The 5,863-nt window shown below is 49.0% G+C and overlaps 1 protein-coding gene across 1 annotated transcript in view; it reads right to left on the reverse strand.

The window, feature by feature from the left end:
- Positions 1 to 5,863, reverse strand: part of PPM1H (protein phosphatase, Mg2+/Mn2+ dependent 1H) — a 250,931-nt gene that overhangs the window by 108,851 nt on the left and 136,217 nt on the right. The window lies entirely within an intron of this gene.

Below are 5,863 nucleotides of genomic sequence, written 5' to 3' on the forward strand. Positions count from 1 at the left end.
TATGTGGCTGGTGCCCTACTCACTGAGCTACGGGTGCCAAGCCCTCCCAGGGGCTTCTATCTGAGCTCACTTCCTCCCCTTGATGTCATCCTTAACAGAATTAAAATAGCCTCCATGAATGGATCATTTATAAATACACCTCAGCTGGTCTTAAGATCACTTATATTAAACTTGTATAACGCATTATGTGTTTATCATAAAGCCAGAGCCTCAAAGTGAAGGCCAGGTGTGAGCTGAGTAAAATGTCATGGAAGGAGCAAGATTCATAAAAATGCCTGTACACCTGCCATGAGCTAAGTATCTGCTAGGCCCTATGCTGGGAAGGCCACTGCGAAGGAGGCAGAGAATGTCCCGTCCTCATGCGCTTACAGTCAGCCCCAGAGGCAGGCAATTGGGTGTCCGTCTCCAGTGGAGGAGCTGGCAAAGGCAGGTATTGCAAGAGACAGAGGAAGGAGGCACTGGGCCTTCATGGTGGGCAGCATAATGACATTTGCATCAGACAGAGGAAAACTCCAGCGTGGCCTCAGGAGGAGCAGTGGGGTACACCGAGTCAACGAGATTGCTTCGAGGGTCCAACCCCCTGCCCCAGCGCTCTGCAGGCTGACCCCTGGGCTTTAATATCCCACAGTGCACTTGTTGGTGTGATGTGTTGGGACCTTTGGTTGGCACTTGGGTCATTTTGGGATACAAATATTTCTGGAGGGTCCATACTTGTTTCTGTGAAATGTAACCCTCCCTAGACTGTCACCAACAGAAAATGGCATGTGAAGAGCTTTCTCATTTCACGACGGGGTACTGCTGTCCACAGACCAGTTTCTTCCCGGCTCTCTCCAGTGCCCAGGGGTGGACTTTAGTGATTCTTACATTTGAGCATGGGTCAGAACTACCCATAACACGGATTGTGGGCTTCTCTTACAGAGTTTCCATTCAGTAGGTCTGGGAGAGAGCCAGACTTCCCTCATCTGACAAGTCCTCAAGTGATGTTGCTGCTGGTTTGGGGACCACAATCTGGGGACCATTGACTCAGGGCAGGGGTGTCGGGGAGAGGTCTGAAAACACGGAGGAGACAGGGAGGAAGTAGAGAGAAAAGGGCCCGCGGTGCCCTGCACGTGGACAGTGAGGGGCTGGTTGGGAAGAGCAGAGGTCACTGCAAGCCATCACTGGGTTTCTATGCTAATCCCTCTGCAGGTTACGGGTGTAGCTAAGGGATTCTGTAAAATTCATACTACGAAGATGGGGGGGTGTTCCTGTAGCAAATGGGAAGAAACAGCAATTCAACTTTCGTCCTGGAGGATGGAAGTTAATTTCTGTTTCTCTCTACGCTACTTTTCAGAAAATGAGAAGCATATGAGCCTGAATGTGCTGTAGTCAGGGAAGAAGATCAGATTTGTTTCTGAACTCAGAAAGGCTGTTATCAAAGCAGCAGCTCATGGCGTGTGTGGGTGGGACATCACTTACCAGCAACAGAGAGCTTCAGGAAGGCTCCGGCCGGCCCGGTGAGATCCGGGAACATAAAGAGGAATGAACCGGCCTTACCCTCCCTCAGGTTGGGGGCACCTACAGGGCTTCATTATCTTACTGCCAGTAAAGGGGAGAAGCCTGAGAGGGCCCCGCAGATGTGTAATTGGTTTTGAATTTATTATAGAAATGTAAGTCTTATTTAATACCTAACTCCTACACTCAGGAAAAGTCAGACTTGGCAAAGGAATTCACCTTTAAACCAACTCGGAAAGCTTTCACTTAAATGGGGAGAATTCTGGAAAACTAGAAATGACTGTCAGGAAGATGAAGTTAAAACCATCCTGGCTGGACTATTACAGCTTTGTGTACAGACACTTCATGGAATCCCGTCACACAGAGCTAATCAATGAACACACTCCACCACCTTCTCCAGCTCTCCCTAGGAGGACCCTCAAACATGGGAAGATGACCCTCTATTCTTGGCAGTCTGTGAGACTCTGGCTTCCAAAGAAATCTTAAAATGCATCAAAATGAGGTCTGAATTCATGGCAGTGATCACTGATGGAACAATCATCCGGAAAATCCAGAAAATGCTTACTTTAACCTTATTTTCAATAGGTTATCATCAAAACCAAAACATGATATTTGAAATGGTCTCAGTACTTTGGGACCTGTAAGAGAAGAGGATAGCCCATCTTTTGAGAAAACATCCTTTTCTATATTGTAAATGAACGCAGCGGACCCCTCACACTCGCTCACTTGACTGCAGCAGTGCCCGTCAACTGGCCTCTCATGCAGCCTGTGCCCTCGTCATCCTCCTTAGCTGGAATCTGAGACCTGCCGCTGATAAGGTGTGTCACTATTTTATATATAAATAGGGAGGAAAACGTTAGTTAGAAGTTCTTGACTTAGAGACATTAAAATGGAAAAAATACCCTCCACTCCCACCAAGTGAGTCTTGGCACAGATGGGAGGGCCCAGGCCACAGTGCAGGGGGCCAGGACTAGGTGCTCTGCTCCCAGGTGGGGGCTGGATGCTGGCCCAGCTCCTGCATAGCTGTGGGACTGGGGCAAACCGATTCACCTTGCTGGGCCTTGCTTGGCTCAGTTTTGTGGAAAACTGTATTTAGCTGATACTAACAACACCTGCTTCTCCCTGTACTCCTGAGAGAACGGATTGAGGTCCTGTTACAGGACTCATACGTCCCCGAGCTGCTTCGCTGTCTGGTGGCTGCCGTATTGTAAGTCTGCACGAGTAGAATTGAGAACTTAACAAACACGAAATGATTTTCCTTCCTCCGAATGACTTCACCTAGTCTCAGCTGCCAAACCTTCAGACACCGTTTGAAATAAATGGTAATTAACGGCTGTGCTTCCTCGGGAAATAAAATGATCTCTACGATGGAGTCACAGCCGCCCCTTCCTAGGCTGAAGAATCACTCAGAGCCCTAAGGGGCTAATGACAAATAACCAGAGGATGAGAGTTCGCGCTTGCCTGGCACGACATTTGCCTGCTGCAGCTTCATTTTTGCTTGAAGTGAAAATCTGCCTTTTTGCTTCCTTCCTAGTCCCTTATGAACTTCCAGGTGCTGCGCTGGCCGCCTCTGCCTGGGAGGAATAAGGGAACTGGCGTGCACCGAGCTCAGCTGAGCAGAGAGGCAAGTCTTCCAGGCTGTGGACCAGTCGCTGCACCTCTGTGGACGGGGATGGCCACCGGCTCAAACACTGATAAGCTGCAAACAGCATCAGGCGGCTTTTCCTGAATACGACGTGAACACACGCGCACATGCCTGATGGCGAATCAGAGCTCACACAGCTAACAGGAGGACAAAACGGTTCTGGCCCTCTAGCCGCTTCCAAATCAAACCAGTGAGAAGCTTTTCTTCCCCTGCACGTGAATAATTATGAGGCAGTGATCGCACAACAAAGACTTACTTTCACTCTCAAAGCTGTCATGACTTAAAGTAAACATGTGACAGCTAATATCTAGCAATAGAAAAGAAAAATGAGTGCTTAACTAATCAGGCTCCTGTTGCTAGAATCTTCTGCCAGCTTAAGGGTTTGTTTAAACTAAACCCTCGCATTCTGACTGCTCATTGTGGTTGATAATGGACCTGATTTCCAAAGGTCTGATCGAAGTTCACTTGGTGGCCATTTCATGGGAATAACCGAAAACTTCTATAAACTCAGATATCTATGTTATTAGCATATAAACGGGTCAATATTCTATATAAGATGATATCAAGCATTTCCTGTTAATAAAGAGCTTGTAAGTGTCCTGTGAGTGTTTGGATAGCACATGTAAACACCATCTCAGAGTGGGGCTGTTACATGACCCACATAGGAACAGCAAACCCAAGCACTGAATGATAAAACTCAAACCTCCTATCTAGATATCGGGGCCAGAACACTACAAATGTAATACAGCTTACCAGTGTTTCGAGATCCTGTTTCATCATAGGATAAATTTTTCTTTTGGTGCTTTACACGGTTATTAAGGATTAAAGTACCTATTAGACTTTTCAAATTATTGGAAATAACACATAAACCATGATGTTTTTAGACCCTTAGAAACTCAGGAACCTCAGTTATATTAAAATTTCAAAAGTGACACCAAGAAACATAAAGTAATCAGAAGATCACCCCATAGAGTGTCACTTTACTCTCCAGAAGTGTCACTCCTCATGGGATAATTTTTAGAATGTTGGTCTATCACCATCTTTATACATGAGGAAATTGAGGCCCAGTCTAGAAACAGGCAGGAACACAAACCAGAAGGGCCAGATGGACACTGGGAACCGGTCAGTTTCCGGCTAGGTAGCCGGCTCTGTGAAGAGCGTGGAGTGAGGAAGGAAGCTGGGCTTCATAAAAGCAAGAAGAAGGCCCCAGGGAGAGCTGAGCGTGGAAGGGCAGTCCCCTCACACAAAGATCTACTAGGCCCAAAGCTGAGTTAGCTTCTGAGTCTGAGGGCACCTGGTGAAGGTGCTTCCCCTGGGAATAGGGGGTTGTCACTCCCTTAGACTCTGGGCGGCGAGAAACAACCCCCCTGGCCAAGACTAGCGTGAGTTCAGGAGTGAGTCGCCGCCCAGCCCTACCAGAGGAGAGAGCAATCATCCCCTTCTCTGCTCCTTTTGCCTCCAAACCAGCTCATGGTGCAGGACTGAGCAGGAGGCCAAGGTCTGACCTCTTGGAAGGGTACTTCCTGGGCCACCTGTCCCTGGCTTCCAACCAGGCCCACCCTGCAGGAAGGTGGGTTAAGAGGCAGGAGGGAGGGAGGTCAGAGTGTGGCCCCTCATTCCCTCCTGTGGCTCCTGTGGCCCTGGTCAGTGGCTCCCCTTCCCTGAGCCTCACTCCCTCCTGGGACCTTCACCTCCTGGCTGTTTCTCTTTCACTCTTGGGTTCACAGTCACCCAGCTGAACAGGAGTCTGTCACTTGCCAGACCCCTGACTCCACACCAGGGAATAGAAGGTGCTGAGTGAATGCCCTGGCTCATACAAAACTCTGCCTACTGGCAAACGTGGGCGTTGACACCTGCAGGATCTTACAGAGTAAAATGGAAGCCCTACATCCATCTTTAAAATAGACGGAACTTCCAAACCACCAATTGTCGACCCCCTCCAACTGCTGCCGTGCGGCTCCCCATGGGAAAAGACGCTTCACCCTCGGTGACAGAAATACCCTTGGGTCTGAGTCTCTGTATCCTCCGTGGAGGTAAAATGAAGGTGAATTTCTCCATCACCTCAAGGAAGCTGGACCTCTGGGCTACAGAGGCAGCCCCAGCCATGTGGTCTGGAGACAGGGAAGAGGGTGGGTGTGGGGTGGGGCCCTGTGGAGGAACAGAGCAGGCAGGGGAGCCGGGGAGAGGTGTGTGGCCCCAGGGAAAACTGCTCATCCTCGAGGATGACAAGTTTAGAGCCCAATAGTTCCATCGCTTTTAGAATAAAGAGCTAGTCTTTAGGAAAGAGCCCTGCTATGTGGCCAGCACATCTGGTTACTAAAGAGAGAGGCGTGTAACATACTAAAATACTTTTCATTAAGTCTGTAATTAAAAAATTACACCTACAGTGAAGAAGCATCAGTTATTTAAAATACAATTAAAATATGTTTATCTTATTCCCTGGCTATGCTGGAGAAAGTGAGGGTTAAACATGTCCTCTTTGCCAAAAGTCCCTTTAGCTGAACCTGGAAGAGAGGAGACAGCAGCCCCTCAATGCAGGTGCATAAAAAGAGCGCTCTGGGCTCCCGGGAAGGGACAGTGTGAGGTCCCTGAGTGGAGAGAGGGGCCGGGGCGGAGGGAGGGGACGGTGTAAGGTCCCTGAGTGGAGAGAGGGGATGGGACCAGCTGGAGGGGGTGGTGTGAGGTCTCTGAGTGGAGAGAGGGGCCGAGGCCAGCAGGAGGGGA

Source organism: Otolemur garnettii, unplaced genomic scaffold (genome assembly GCF_000181295.1).
Source record: "Otolemur garnettii isolate 467f Iridium unplaced genomic scaffold, OtoGar3 scaffold00138, whole genome shotgun sequence".
NCBI classification, from domain to species: Eukaryota; Metazoa; Chordata; class Mammalia; order Primates; family Galagidae; genus Otolemur; species Otolemur garnettii.